The 16,923-nt window shown below is 40.7% G+C and overlaps 1 pseudogene; it reads left to right on the top strand.

Moving 5' to 3' along the window:
• Positions 1-16,482, top strand: LOC135593501 (signal peptide peptidase-like 1; annotated as a pseudogene).
• Positions 16,483-16,923: the final 441 nt, after the last annotated feature.

The following is a 16,923-nucleotide window of genomic DNA, read 5'->3' as shown; positions in this document are numbered from 1 at the left end:
CGCCGTTGCACGTCCCGCGCCGCGCTAACGATGGTTTTCTGGTTCTAATTTTACCCGATTTCTTTGATTGGAGCATAAGCGAGGACCCACATGGGGTTGCACTGTTGATTCCAGTAATGCTGCCAGATGGTAAATTACGGAGGGCCGGAAATAAAATGCCGCCCTGACAGACGGTATTCTCATCCTCCTCAAATGCCGTCGACGCCCACCGCCGCAGGTCCAAATCCGGTCTTCCCCACACAAGCCAACCTCGTCGCTTTCACAACGCCCACGCTCAAAATTCCCTTCTTTTGTCCTCCTCGAACCGATCCCACTTGCATCTTCTTGTGTTCCTGGCTAGAGAAGTAGGCGGATCAGTCGGTTCTCTTATTTTAGGTAAATTTCTGTTCAGAGCAAGGATGGCTTTTTCGGTTTCTGGTCTATCGGATTCTGTCAGTCGGTTCCTCTTTTTCCTCAAATTCATAGCTTTGTCAAACTTTTTGAATTTTGAACCCTCGTATGCCCCCAAAGCAACGTTCTTTTCTGGTTGATTTGAGGTTTTCTTGCTTAATCTTGCCTTGTGCGCTCGGAAAAGTTCTCTTCCATTCCGTGCAATGTGATGGCTGGGGACCGAAGCTGAGTGGAACCTTACACAAAAGAATGGATTTTTCAACGGTTCAGGCGACGCAAAGAAAATTCTTAATGTCAGCAACAGTGGCATGGAAGTTCTTTGAATCTTGATCCAAAGAACGTCCGTTGATATTAGCAGAGTGGAAAAGGGTAGAAAGAAGGTTGCTTTTTTTGGGGTGTGCTATAGAGATAATATGGAGTCACTGTGGAAGCTAACTTGTTTGCTTGAACCGGGATCCCTCGCTCTCATTGGGACAGCAATCTTAGTAACCTTTGTATCGGCTTCTCGAGCTCTGGATCACGGCAAAGAAATGCAGAAAAACCTGAATTTCTCAGAGGCATCGATAACTTTGGACCGGTCCCAAGCTGTCATGATTCCCCATGCTAGTTCTTGTAGTCTTCTATTGATGTTCTATCTTTTCTCATCTGTGTCCCAACTTATCACTGCCTTTGTGGCTGTCGGCACAGCCTCCGCACTCTACTTCTGCCTTATCCCGTATGTTGCTTACGTCAAATCGCGGTTTGGTGTGGTTGATCCATTCATCTTGCGGTGCTGTTCCAAGTCTTCGACACGAAGCCAGGGAATGTTCCTGCTGTTTTCTATAGGAATTGTGGCAGCTTGGCTTGTCACTGGGCATTGGTTGCTGAGCAATCTACTGGGGATATGCATATGTGTTGCATTTGTTAGCCACGGACGACAACCCAACATTAAGATATGTTCTTTGCTTCTTGTCTGCTTGTTTCTGTATGACATATTCTGGGTCTTCCTCTCGGAGAGGTTCCTCGGAGCAAATGTTATGGTTTCAGTTGCAACACAAAAGGCATCTAACCCACTTCACAATGTGGCAACAAGCTTAAGCCTTCCAGGATTGCAGCTGATTACAGAGAAGTTGGAGCTGCCTGTTAAAGTTGTTTTCCCAAGAAATTTGTTTCCTGGGTTAGTTCCTGGAAGCAGCAGCACAGATTACATAATGCTGGTCCTTGGAGACATGGTATGATGTATTTCAGTTGTAAATTTGGTTTGGTTTGATATTATGTGTTCGTTAAATTATAATCAGTTTGCAATTTGAGTCCATTAGCTATCTGATTGTTTTGTTTATAAAACGTAGCAGCATTTACATATTTGTATTTAGTATCCAGTAATGTCAGTTTGAATGGTCTCTGATCTTTGCATATATGCAAAGATGCTAATGATACAACATACATTAGACATAAGTAAATTATGTTGAGAATTAATTCATAGTAGTTATCTAGGTAGTTACTATGTTCTAGGTAGTTATAAGCATGTTCTAGTAGTGACCCATGATCTAGAAGTTATAGGGTAGTTCCTACATCTAACTTAATCATGGGTGACATAGTGGAGTAAGATAGTTACCATTAGGTTCTATAAATAGGACCATAGTTCATGAAGCAATATAAGGAGTGTGCACTTGGGAATATCTTGTAAGCGTTCTTGTCTTACCTCTTATTTAAATACTACAACGGTTTTCTTAATCGAAAGGACTCTTTTTAATTGCATCATAGTATTCTTTTTTTATCATTTTCTTGTTCCTCCATCGTCAACATTTGTGGTATCAGAGCTATAGCAATGAAGTATTGTAGAACATATGAACAAGTTACGGATATCCTCACCAAGTCGCTTTCAGTACAAAAGCATATTTATTTCATGTCGTAAATCGGTGTATGTAACTATGAATCAATAGGGAGTATTGAAAATTGATTCATAGTAGTTATCTAGGTAGTTACCATGTTATAGGTAGTTATAGGCATGTTCTAGTAGTGACCCATGATTTAGAAGTTATAGGGTAGTTCTTACACCTAACTCAATCATTGGTGACATGGTGGAGTGAGGTAGTTACCACTATGTCCTATAAATAGGGCCATAGTTCATGAAGCAAGATAAGGAGTGTGCGTTTGGGAATATTATGTAAGTATTCTTGTCTTACCTTTTATTTAAATACTACAACGGTTTTCTTGATCGAAAAGATTCTTTTTAATTGTATCGTAGTATTATATTTTTATCGTTAATAGTGCATGAACCATCATCAAATATAACTGAATATCCATCATCTATCAATTGGCCAACACTCAATAAGTTATGCGATAAACTAGGAACAAAGAAAACAATATAAAGGGATTTTACCTTCCCTTGACTTGTCTTCACCTCAAATGTTCCTTTCCTTTCTACTTGGATTTGCTTGTTATCCCTATATCTTACTTTCAACCTATGAGTTTCATTAATATATCTAAATATTAATTTTATGCTTGACATATGATTATAACATTCACTATCCAGAAACCAAATATTATTAACTTGTGAATGAGTCATAAATAACTTACTATTTTCTTTATTTTCCTCCACATAACTTGCTTGCTTTTCTCTTTTCCAGCAATCTGCTTTCACGTGACCAAATTTTTTTATAATAGTTACATTGAATTCTACTCTTATAATTTTTTTGATCATAATTTGATTGCCTTTGTTCATCATGCCCATCAAAGTGTCATCTTCCTCTTCCTCTTCTATTTCCTCTACCACGAAATCCTCCTCTGTCATTTTTTCTTCCTGTTGATTTTTTGTCTTCTTTTGAAGTAGAAGACTCTCCCTTAACCTGAAATATCTTTTCTTCACTTTTTTCAAGTGTCCTGTTCAACCTTGCTTTATATGCTTACAAGGAACCCATTATTTTATCAAATGAAAATATAGATAAATCTTTTGACTCCTCAATTGCGGCAACAACATGATTAAATTTCGGAGTTAAACTTCTCAAAACTTTTACAACAATTATATGATTAGGAAGATGTTCACTATAAGATTTCATTTGACTAACAATTTCAGTCACTTGAGAAAGAAAATCTTGCACTGATTCATTGCTTTTCATGATAAAAAATTTCAAACTCACGACGAAAGGTTTGAAGTTTTACCGTAATTACCCTTGATGAGCCTTGAAATTCATTTTGAAGTATCAACCAAGCTTACTTTGAGGTTGTCGCTATTATAATTCTTGAGAAGATTGTCTCAAATACCGCTTGTTAAATGAAGAACAATGTTTTTGAGTCCTTCTTTCTATTCTCCCTCAACCTGATTTTTTCATTTGGATCCGCATATCCATTCTCTATTAAGTCCCAAAGATCTTGAGACTTGAATAGAGTCTTCATCTTGATACTTCAAAATTCATAGCATTTGTCCGAGAAAATGAGAATAAGGGGTTGAGACATGGAATTGCCATTAAAAGCCATAATGCCCAGTTCAGATTGAAATTTAGCTCTGATATAGCTTGTTGAATGAATAACAATGCTTTTGAGTCATTCTTTCTATTCTCCCTCAGCCTGATTTCTTTATCTGAATCCGCATATCCTTTCTCTATTAAGTCTCAAAAATCCTGAGACTTGAATAGAGTCTTCATCTTGACACTCCAAAATTCATAGCATTTGTCCGAGAAGATGAGAATAAGGGGTTGAGACATGAAATTGCCATTAAAAGCTATAATGCCCAGTTCAGATTGAAACTTAGTTATGATCCACAATCTTGGGTATTCAAATCCAAGTGGAAGGGAAAGGAACAATTGAGGCGAAGACAAATCAAGGGAAGGTAAAATACCTCAATAATGTTTTCTTTGTTCCTAGTTTATCACATAACTTGTTGAGTGTTGGATAATTGATAGATGATGGATATTCAGTTATATTTGATGATGGTTCATGCACTATTAAAGATAAAAAATCTGGTTTGATTATGGTAAATGTTTGTATGATGCAAAACAAGATGTTACCACTTGATGTTTCAAATATTAAAAAGCATGCTCTTATCGCAACTCAAAAGAATGAGTTTAATTTATATCATTTAACATATGGACATCTTAATATTAAGGGTTTAAGGTTGTTAAATAAAAATAAATAATTTTTGGATTACCCAAAATTAATACACTTGATGTATGTGAAGGATGCATTTATAACAAACAAAGTAAAAAATCATTTCCTGTTGGAAAAGCATGGAGAGCATCTAATTGTCTTGAATTAATTCATGTTGACTTATGTGGACCTATGAATACAAAATCATTTGGTGGAAGTCAATATTTTCTATTATTTACTGATAATTATAGCTGCATGAGTTGGGTATATTTTTTAAAACTAAAATCTGAAACATTTGATAATTTTCGAAAATTCAAGGCACTTGTAGAAAGGCAAAGTGGTAGATATATATAGACACTTCGGACAGATGGAGGTGGTGAATTTTTATCTAATGAGTTTAATTCTTTTTGTGAAAAAATGGTATTCATAGAGAATTGACAGCACCATATACACCAGAGCAAAATGGTGTAGCTGAACGTAAGAATCGAACTGTTCTTGAAATGACGAGAAGTTTGCTTAAAGAAAAACACCTTCCAAATCAGTTTTAGCAGAAGTAGTTACAACAGCAGTTTATTTGTTAAATATTTCACCAACAAAGGCTGTTATGAATCAAACTCTTTTTGAGGCTTGGTATGATATGAAACCAAGTGTAAAGCATCTAAGAATTTTTTGTTGTATTGCTTATGCTTTGGTAAATTCATAAAACCATCACAAGCTTGATGAAGAATTTGAAAAATACATTTTAATTAGTTATTTCTTACAATCCAAAGCATATCGATTGTATAATCTTATTAATGGCAAAGTTATTATTAACAAAAAGTGTTGTGTTTGATGAAAGGACTAGTTGGAATTGGGAGACCAATGAAGGTGGAACACAAATTTAGATTTCAACAGAACTAGACACTCTAAAAAATCAAGTGACAGATCCTGCTCCAACAAGTTCATCGTCAACCTCACCTAGTAGCAGTTCAAGTTTTGATTCCTTAGATAAAACTACTCCAGGAAAATTCAGATCACTAACAAAAAATTATGACTCAACATTTACTTTATTTATTTCAGATCCTATGACTTTTGAGGAAACAATTGAAAAAGAGGAATGACGAAAAGCAATGAACGAGGAAATCAAATCAATTGAGAAGAATGAAACTTGGGAGCTAATAAATCTACCGAAAGAAAAGAAAACTATTGGATTAAATGGGTGTTCAAAACAAAGTTTAATACAGATGAAAGTATCCAAAAGCATAAGGCTCGGCTTGTAGCAAAAGGATATTCACAACAATAAAGCCATAATTGCAATGATGAAGAATCCAACATTTCATGGAAGAATGAAGCATATAGAGATACGCTATCATTTTATCCGGGATCTTGTAGCAAATAAAGCCATAGCAATGAAGTATTGTGGAATAGATGAATAAGTTGTAGATATCCTCACCAAGTCGCTTCCAATTCAAAAGCAGGTTTCTTTCATGTCGCAAATCGATGTATGTAACTATGAATCAAGGGGGAGAAAGAAAACATTATCTAGGTATTTTACCTTCCCTTGATTTGTCTTCGCCTCAATTGTTCCTTTCCATTCCATTTGGATTTACTTGTTATCTCCAAGTCTAACTTTCAATTTATGAGTTTCATCAATGTCTCTAAACATTAATTTTATGCCTGACATATGATTGGAATATCCACTATCCAAAAACTAAATATCATTTGAGATATCATTAACTTGTGAATGAGTCATAAACAACTTACTATTTTCTTTATTTTCCTCCACATAGCTTGCTTGCTTTTTTCTTTTCCAGCAATCTGCCTTCATGTGACCAAACTTTGTACAATAATGACATTGAATTCTACTCTTATATTTTTTTTTATCATAATTTGATTGCCTTTATTCATCATGCCCACCAAAGTGTCCTCTTCCTCTTACATTTCCTCTACCACGAAATCCTCCTCTGCCATGTCCTCTTCCTGTTGATTTTTTGTCTTCTTTTGAAATAGAAGACTCCCCTTAACTGGAAATGCTTTTTCTTCACTTTTTTCAAGTGACTTGTTCAACCTTGCTTCATGTGCTTGCAAGGAACCCATTAGTTCATCAAATGAAAATATTGATAAATCTTTTGACTCCTCAATTGCGGCAACAATATGATCAAATTTCAAAGTTAAACTTCTTAAAACTTTTGCAACAATTATATGATTAGGAAGATGTTTACTATAAGATTTCATTTGACTAACAATTTCAGTTACTCGAGAAAGAAAATCTTGCACCGATTCATTGCTTTTCATGAAAAAAATTTCAAACTCACGACGAAGAGTTTGAAGTTTTACCGTAATCACCCTTGATGAGCCTTGAAATTCATTTTAAAGTATCAATCAAGCTTGCTTTGAAGTTGTCGCTGTTGCAATTCTTGAGAAGATTATCTCATGTACAGCTTGTTGAATGAAGAACAATGCTTTTGAGTCCTTTCTATTCTCCCTCAGCCTGATTTCTTTATCTGGATTCGCATATTCATTCTCTATTAAGTCCCAAAGATCCTGAGACTTGAATAGAGTCTTCATCTTGATACTCTAAAATTCATAGCATTTGCCCGATAAGATGAGAATAAGGGGTTGAGACATGAAATTGCCATTGAAAGCCATAATGCCCAGTTCAGATTGAAACTTAGCTTTGATACCATAAATGTTGGGGATGAAGGAGCAAGGAAACGATAATTACAGAATACTACGATGCAATTAAAAAGAATCCTTTTGATTAAGAAAAATGTTGTAGTATTTAAATAAGAGGTAAGATAAGAACACTTACATTATATTCCCAAGTGCATACTCCTTATCTTGCTTCATGAACTATGGTCCTATTTATAGGACCTAGTTGTCACGAACTAAGTTGGAATTGCCTAAGTCATGAGGCACCCTTGCGGCAAAAATGCGAACTTAGCTTGCGTTGCCTAAGTCACGAGGCACCCTTGCGACAAAGACGCGAACTTAGCTTGCGTTGCCTAACTCGCGCTTCGTCTTTGCGATTTGCGTCCGCAAAGATTAGCCCACTTGCAACCTCTCGCAGGCCCCGAAGGACCTGTAAAAGAGAAAGTTGATTAGTTCGAAGAACGAGCGACGAACAAGTCCCGACGTATCACGAAAAGGGGAAGCTTTATAAGCAATTCAGCAAGCACCTTATGTACGCAAGAGAAAAGAGGGAGAGGAGGAAAACAAAGACTTTAGAGGGTTGAACAAATAGCTGCAAGTCCACAAACAACTGCCCACCGGGTGTCGAGCGCGACAACAAGTTCCGTCAAGGTAACGTGCGAAAGATTGTTCAACGCCCGACACTATACCGAAGCCCCATCCCCCATGGTGCCACCCGGGTGGTTCCAGAGTGTTGAGATGGTTGACATTTTGCGTGCAGCAGTGGGCTGCAGAAAACAACCCGTGGCACACGAAAACGGAGCTGTTTAGCTCGGTTCGGTGAGCGGTCGCACTATAGCGCTGCAACTTGTTCGAACTTATATTTTTACAAGCAAAAAAACTTAAAACCAAGCCAAAACATGCTGCCAAGCAGCTGTACATGTAGATGAGAGCGATGAACAGTTCGTTGAATGAAGCTGTTGCGGGTGCGCGACGACCGTTCGTGACATTCTCCCCCACTCAAACTGTCGATGCCCTCATCGATGCTTGTTGGTAGTTGTTGATAATTGCTTCTTCATGTTGCAGGGCATCTTCGGGCTCCCAATTGGCTTCAGTTCGGGAAGCTTTCACCACTTCACCAAGTACTCGGTCTGCTCAGCTCCATTGGGTAGCTTTATCTTGCGATCCGCTAAAATAGTTTCAACTTGCTTCTCGTAGGAGACTCTGGTGGGGGGTAGTCGAGTTAGAAAACTTCGGAAAGCATCTTGTGGATCCGAGTGGTAGGCTTTTAAGTTGCTGGCGTGAAGAGCATTATGAATTTTGAACCACGCCAACAGCTGCAACTTGTAGGAGACGTTGCCCACCCTGCTGATAATTGGGAAGGGCCCTTCATACTTGCGCACCAATCCTTTGTGTACTTTGTTCCTAAAGAATTGGAGTGATGCTTGTTGGAGCTTTACCAGCACCAAATCGCCGACCTTGAACTCTTGCGGTCGCCTTCCCAAGTCTGCTCATCTCTTCATCCTTTTTGCCGCCTTCTCCAAGTAAGCCCACGTAATATCTGTATTTCGGTGCCACTCCTTTGCGAAGTGGTAGGCTGACGGATTACTCTCACTATACCCGATTGCCATGGTATGAGGAGTTGACGGTTGTTGTCCTGTAATGATCTCGAAGGGGCTCTTGTTGGATGCAGAGCTGCACTACAAGTTGTAGGAGAATTGGACAATGTCCAACAACTTCACCCAATCTCGTTGGTTGGCACTCACGTAGTGCCGAAGATATTGCTCTAGGAGTGAGTTTATCCTTTCGGTTTGGCTATCCGTTTGGGGGTGCAGGCTTATGGAGAAGTATAACTTGGACCCTAATAATTTGAATAGCTCGGTCCAGAATCATCCCAGGAATCGAGCGTCTCGATCACTAATGATATTGTGCGGGACTCCCCAATACTTCACCACATCCTTCATCATCAACTTGGCCGCCTCCTCTGCTGAACAGTGTAGAGGAGCAGCAATGAAAGTTACATACTTTGAAAATCGATCGACCACTACGAGTATCGATCCAAGTCTCCCTACTGCGGGCAAGCTTAATATGAAGTCCAAGGAAATGCTCTCCCACAGCCTTTCTGGTACAGGCAACGGCTACAAAAGTCCCACTGGCTTCCGTTACTCCACCTTGTCTTGCTGGCAAGTGAGGCACGTTCGAACATATTCCTCCACATCAGTCCCCATCTTCGGCCAATAGAAGGCCCTCTCCATGAGAGCCAAGGTTCTATGAATGCCGGGGTGTCCAGCCCAAAGGGAATCGTGACACTCTCTTAAGAGTTCATGTCTCAGATTGTCTACTCGAGGAACATAAACTCTATTTCCTTTGGTGTAAACGAGTCCATCCTAGACCTAAAACCGTTGTGCCTTGCCTTCTTTAATGAGCTGTATCAAGGCTTTTGCCTGAGGATCACTATACAGTCCATCCCTGATCCTGGAAAAGAAGTTGGAGTGCAACTGACTTGCTTAGCCTCTGCCCTCCAATTGTACGACATTCACACGCTCCACTTTCTGACTCAATGCATCGGCCACGACATTTGCCTTTCCGGGCTTGTACTCTATTGCCATATCAAACTCAGCCAGGACGTCCTGCCATCGTGCTTGCTTTGGGGAGAGTTTCTTCTGAGTTTTAAAATAGCTTAAAGCGATGTTGTCCGTCCTTAGTACAAATCGCGATCCAAGAAGGTAGTGTCGCCAAACTCGTAGGCAGTGGATCATCGTTGTCATCTCCTTCTCGCGCATCGGATACCGTCGCTCGGTCTCGTTGAGTTTGCGGCTCTTGTAGGCCACCGGATGACCCTCCTGCATGAGTACTCTCCCAATAGCGAAGTCTGAAGCATCTGTTTGGACTTCGAAGGGCTCCCCATCGTCCGACAATTTAAGCATCGGTTCTTCTAATACAATAGCCTTTAGATCTTGGAATGCAATCTCACATTTATCAGACCACCTCCAAGGTTGCTGCTCCTTCAGCAACTCCGTCAATGGAGTTGCACGCTTCGAATACCCCGCTATAAAGCGTCGATAGTAGTTGACGAAGCCAAGGAAGGATCTCAACTCTGGCACCTTCTTTAGAGTTCGCCATTCCGCAACCGCTTGCACCTTCGATTTGTCCATCCGAATGGAGCCATCACCGATTCGATGCCCCAAGAATAAGATCTCCGTTTGGACAAAGTAGCATTTCTCCCTTTTCATGAATAAAGTGTTCTCCCTGAGAACCTTGAAGATCGTCCGAAGGTGCTTCACATGCTCCTCGAGCGTTTGATTGTAGATGACGATATCGTCTAAGTAGACGACCACGAACTTATCCAAATACTCCTTGAATAGCTGGTTCATGAGAGTGCAGAACATGGCCGGAGAATTGGTTAAGCCGAAAGGCATCACCAAAAACTCAAACGCTCCATACCTCATCACGTAGGTAGTCTTCGCTTCGTTGCCTTCAACAATGCACACCTGCCAATACCCCGATCGAAGGTCGAGTTTTGAGAAATACTTGGCTTTGCCCTATTGGTCGAACAAGTCCGCGATGAGCGGGATGGGATACTTGTTCTTTACCGTCACTTTGTTGAGGGCTCAGTAATCGACGCATAGTCGGAGGTTCCCATCTTGTTTCTTCTGGAAGAGAACTGGAGCTTCGAATAGTGCTTTAGAGTTGCGGATGAGACCACCGCTTTGCAGTTCACCTAATTGCTTTCTATGTTCTACCAACTCTAGCGGGGGCATGCGGTAGGGTGGTCTCGCTGGAGGATTCACTCCCGGCTCCAGCTCGATGTTGTGATCCACACCTCTGCGTGGCGGAAGAGTCTTCGGCAACTCGGGTGGTATAATGTCAGTGAACTCTTTCAGGACGTTCGCCACCACAGCAGGTTCATGAATAGCCTTCTCGTCAAGTGGCTCTAGCTTCATTGTTGCCACGAATGTTAATTCACCTTTTTGCACCCCTTTCTTCAGTTGTAATGCCGATATATGTTGGGGTTCCCTGGCTCCTCTCCGAGAGACGGGAACCACACAGGAGTCGTCACCTCCCATCACACATAGGGAGTTAAGGAACGACATTGGCACCAACTTGGCTGCGTGCATAAATTTCATTCCAAGAATCACTTGGAAGTCATCCAATGGCACTGCCATCATGTTTGTGCTCCCGCTCCATGTTCCGATCTTGATGGGAACTTCCTTTGTCAACCCGAAGATTTGCTTGGCCTCCGAGTTCACCGCCTTCATTCGACTTAGGCTCTTCTCCAAGATCAACCCAAGTCGCTTTACTTCTCGATCGGCGATAAAGTTGTGGGTAGTGCTCGTGTCCACCATTGCACGAGTCGTTTGGCCATTGAGCTTAATGTCTGCGTACATTAGCTCGCCACTTCCTGCTTTTTGTAACCTTGTCTTCGTGTTCTCCCCCACTTGACCCCGCATGGTGTTCAACAAACGCATTGCTCCTATCCGGGGTCCTTGCGACTCCTCATCGTCGCTGCTGGATTCAGAACTACTCGAACTAAGAGCGACAACCTTACCCTTGTCCGATCGGCGGGGGGGAGGGGGGGGGGTGGATGAAAGCTGTTAAAGTATTGAGTGCCTGTTTTTGTGGGCACTCCCTCACCATGTGCGGCACTCCGCATAAGAAGCATCCGCCAGGTTTCAGGGCCTTGCCTTTCGGGCTTGGCCCTTTGTGGGAACTCTTCTTCCTCTGTTCGCCTCATAGCTCCTTCCCTCAAGAATATTTTGGAGGGCGATTGCTTAAAGATTGTTTCCTTTTCCCCGGGTCTTCGGAGGAAACAAAGTCGGTGAGCCTTTCTGTGGCAGCAATTGCCCCGATCACATCAGCGACATTCCTTTGATGTAGTTCTTGTTAAACCCATGACTTCAAACCATCGAGGAAGCTGAACAGCTTATCCTTCTCGGACATATCCTATATGTCTAGTATTAGCACAAAAAATTGCTTCATGTAGTCTCGAATGGAGGTATTTTGGCGGAGTTGTCTCAACTTCCTTCTTGCGACGAACTCTGTGTTCTTCGGTAGGAACTGAGTTCTCAACTCCCGCTTCAGGTCCTCCTATATGTCAACTCGATACCGACCTTGTTGGATCTCCTCCCAACGGGTTCGCCACCAAAGTTTTGCATCTCCGTTCAAATACATTGTTGCTGTAGAAACTTTAGTTTCTTTAGAATCAGGCCTTGTAGCTCGAAAGTATTATTCCATGTCGAATAGGAAATTCTCGAGCTCTTTGGCATCTCTGGCCCCTCCATAACCATGAGGCTCGGGTGCCCTCAAGTTTTGTGACGGCGCAACATGGGTGTTGCTTCCTCCCGCATTTAGTGCTCTTGTGAGCATGGTCACCCTTGAAGTGAGTTCCGCCACAACTTCCTGCAGGTGTTGCACAGAGTCTTTGGTGTCATCTGACAATCAGTCGACCAGGGCCTCAACCTTGTCGATCCTAGACTTCGCTTCTCCTTGCGAGCTTTCTACCCCAACCAGCCTTCGTTGGCCATGGTAGAGTTCCTCCAAGCTCGCTTCAAGAACATCCAAGCGGGTTTCCACCGTTGTGAGTCTCTCCTTATGACTCTTTTTCTTGGTTGGCGCTCCAGATTGTGCCTCCTCTGCTCGCGGAGAACAGCCAACTTCTCCTGAGCAGCTCCAACAGCATGAGAGCGAGTGTGCACTTGCAGCCCACTTGCGGCTGCTTGGGGCAAGGGTCTGGCTTGCCCCGTCTTGCTTGATTCGCCACGATGCTTAGCCATGGCAAAGTTGCGAAGTTCCTTCGCTGCTCGCTCGAAGTGCTTGCCCGCTCTGATACCACAATGTCACGGACTTAGCTGGAATTGCCTAAGTCGTGAGGCACCCTTGCGGCAAAGACGTAAACTTAGCTTGTGTTGCCTAAGTCGCGAGGCACCCTTGCGGCAAAGACGCGAACTTATCTTGCGTTGCCTAAGTCGCGCTTTGCCTTTGCGATTTGTGTCCACAAAGATCAGCCCACTTACAACCTCTTGCAGGTCCCGAAGGATCTGTAAAAGAGAAAGTTGATTAGTTCGAAGAACGAGCGACAGACAAGTTTCGATGTCTCGCGAAAAAGGGTAGCTTTACAAGCAATTCAGCGAGCACCTTGCGTACACAAGAGAAAAGAGAGAGAGGAGGAAAACAAGGACTTTAGAGGGTTGAACGAACAGCTGCAAGTCCACAAACAGCTGCTCACCGGGTGCTGGGCGCGACAACAAGTTTCCGTCAAGGTAACGTGTGAACTTGCAAAAGATTGTTCAACGCCCGACACTATACCGAAGCCCCATCCCCCATGGTGCCACCCGGGTGGTTCCAGGGTGCTGAGATGGCTGACATTTCGCGTGCAGCTGCGGGCTGTAGAAAACAGCCCATGGCACGCGAAAACGGAGTTGTTTTGGGGCTGTTTTGCTCGGTTCGGTGAGCAGTCGCACTATAGCGCTGCAACTTGTTCGAACTTACATTTTTATAAGCAAAAGGACTTAAAACCAAGCTAAAACATGCTGCCAAGCAGTTGTACATGTAGATGAGAGCGACGAACGATTCGTTGAACGGAGTTGTTGTGGGTGCGCGACGACCGTTTGTGACATAGTGGTAACTACCTCACTCCACCATGTCACCCATGATTGAGTTAGGTGTAGGAACTACACTATAACTTCTAGATCATGAGTCACTACTAGAACATGCCTATAACTACTAGAATATGCCCTTGGAAGTTGATGTGCAATATGCCTTTCAAAACTAGCTTAAAAGAGGGTAGCTTTCTGAGTATCTGGTTTTAATGTTGAAAGATGCATTTGGCATCATGGACCATGATGACTATTTAAATTTGTCATGTATCTTCCAGAAGTTCAATTTTTATTTGGCATAATGAACTATCATCAACAAGATATCTGATTGTGGTTTCTAAGCAGAAAGATGGCAATGTTGATAGACCGGAATAATGGTAGACAAAGTTCCAAAATTATTTAACTATAGTATTTATTGGCTGCTAATTATAATAAAACATTCATGATAAAAATTGACTTTTATTGAAATGGAGTTTGTCGCACGAAAAGAGTTTTATATTGAGCAAAAAGCAGCAATTGTTGAATAAATTAAAGTTATAGTGTCGAAGTTCTGTAAAAATAATGATGTCATAGAATACCATCCTGTCTGATTATTAATTCGGATGTGTCTCATGTATATTTGTGATTATCTACTTTGTAATGCTTACTATGTAAATCAAATGATGATGATGATGCCATGCCTTGCTTACATAATTGTGGCTGCCATGCTGGTAAGGTAATGACAGTACACAAGCATGTCTCCATATAGCAGAGCATGGAGCAATATCTTTTTTCTTTTAGCGTGCTTGTCACAGGTAATATCTGATTGAATGTTGTGCCACATCAGTGATCAATCCCATCAATGCTTGGACATAATATTTATAGATTTCAAGATTCAAGGTTCTTAGTTGTGCTTGATTCAGTCTACCAGTGTAGGACATACTTTTGAAAGCTATTTAGGATTTTAAACATTTGTTTCAGTTCTTGAAGTCTGACATTTTTTATTTCCTCATTCTAGAGAGGTTTGCTTTTTTTTTTGTATCTGAACATTATCTTCTAGGGAATTTTTAACATGAGCGTTATTGCTGCTATCATCTACGAACACATGATTATATTCTGCTGCACATCCGATCTCTTGATTGTCTTAACATTGAACCTCTTCTGGTGAAATCCTGGAAAAATTATCATTTCTGAAATACATTTATGATTCAAGCTTCTTTCGATGCCAGAAAAGATCATGCTGTTAGTCGTTTGTGAGCAATACAGGCCTTTTGAGAAACTTCGAATACACGGTTATTGCAGGAACCTTATTTTTCTTTGATTTGTGACTGTGTCCTCTCTAGCATCTAATTAGAAGGTCAAAGCAACAAGCATTGCATTGTGGAACTTCTCTTAGATACTAAAATGTTTTGTGCTTTTTTTCAATAGCACACATTAATGCGGCCAAATGAATTGGAAATGGAGATGGATAGGTAGAGGGTAAAGGTATTTATGAGTTACATCAGGAAACATGTGTTCATCTTGTAAGAGAAAAGTGGCCATTGTTCGCATCGCTGGAAAAAGCGTGTGTCCATCTCATGATAATTCATTGTTCTCTTGACCTATTAAACGTCCTTTGTAGCCACATTTTGTCTATCTATGCACTTGAATTTTTTATCCTAGAACAAGAGTGAATTTTGGTCGATATTATACTTTATTCATGTTTTGGTAATAATATCTTAGTTCATGTCTATTTCTGGTTCTCCTAAAGTTGAATGCATATTTTGTATATTTAGTAGAAATAATATGACCATGAAATCTGATTAATTATATTTCTACTCACAGTTTTCTTAATCCTACAGGCTGTTCCAGGTATGCTTCTAGCTTTGGCACTATGTTTCGATCACAGAAAGAGTAGAGACATGGCATGTATGTCAGAATTATCCTCATCAAAGTAGCACAAATACATATGGTATGCGCTATTTGGGTATGTGGTTGGACTGATCACTGCTTTAGCTGCTGGAGTTTTAACTCAATCCCCCCAGCCTGCTCTTCTTTACTTGGTAACTTCTAACCACATGCTGTATTTAGTCAGCGTTGCTATAATTTTTCTCTGTTCAATGTTATCACAAACAACTATTGCAATCCCATAAATCTGGACTATAGACAATTCTCTCCCTCAACAAGGGCACACATTTTGTTAATCGCAGTGATATTCCGATACTTGTGCTATTATTCCTTTCCCTTGACCATTTGTAATTCAGTTACTCTCTATTTCATAATGTGCATCCAAACAGCCATATGAAAGTACTAATGACAACCATATGGTTCACCACAATCCTAGTATTTAGCATATCATCTTGGGCGTATATCAATTAAATGCTTTTTATTTTTGTATCAAGAAAGCCTGTGAAAGAAATGGCTTCAGAGTCTTGTAATGTGACTGCAGATACCATCTACTTTGGGGCCTCTTGTTTTCCATTCTTGGGCAAGAAATGAACTAAGCGAACTGTGGCATGGAGGCAGTCCAGCTCCGAGTGAGAAAGCTGGCATGCTGAACTGCTGCACTCTTCTGAGCGGTAGAAATGTTATATATGAGTTGTTGTTTATGCTTGAGAAGTTATATAAAATCTAGTATATTTAATGCCATGCATTCAGGTCTTCTTTTCGTTAGTAGTAAAGTCAATTTGTTTTCTCTTATAGTTGAACATTTTGTGTGTAGTTGCAGAGTTTCCAGAATCGACAATTTGTACCTTATCAAGTGGTGTTTTTGTTTAGTCTGTCCTTTTTGATGAAATATGTTATGGTATGTTACCGATGATGTATTCGTGGATCTTTTAAGTGATTCACTGTTTATGTTTGATTTTTCTGATCCAACTCCAGGATTATAAACATTTGTGCTTGTTAGTCGTTAATTGTAAGGTCGACAACTACAGAGTTACCAATAATCCAAAGAATTATTTGCCAAGAATCCTGTATTGGGAATGTGATGATGATGAGTTAAGTACTCTTGATGATGGTTGGCTTATAAATAAAAAAACAACTAATCATGATTCTTATGGCCAAGAGGGTCATCTATGTGGATAATAGATTAGTGATTTGGCCACAGGGTTGTCATGGCACTCACACACCAATTCTCTCTGCACAATTTGGCAAGTGGTAGAGGTAATATATGATTTATTATGTTTGCCTCTTGGTCACGTTTGTGTTATCTAAATCATTCTCGACTCTTACTTGTAAGTATTGATATATGCAAATGAAGAAAATAAGTTGAAGTGACAAGCATACGTTTGCAGTCATATAC

Source organism: Musa acuminata, chromosome BXJ1-9, assembly GCF_036884655.1.
Source record: "Musa acuminata AAA Group cultivar baxijiao chromosome BXJ1-9, Cavendish_Baxijiao_AAA, whole genome shotgun sequence".
NCBI classification, from domain to species: Eukaryota; Viridiplantae; Streptophyta; class Magnoliopsida; order Zingiberales; family Musaceae; genus Musa; species Musa acuminata.
This window is presented reverse-complemented; position numbering and strand designations above follow the sequence as displayed.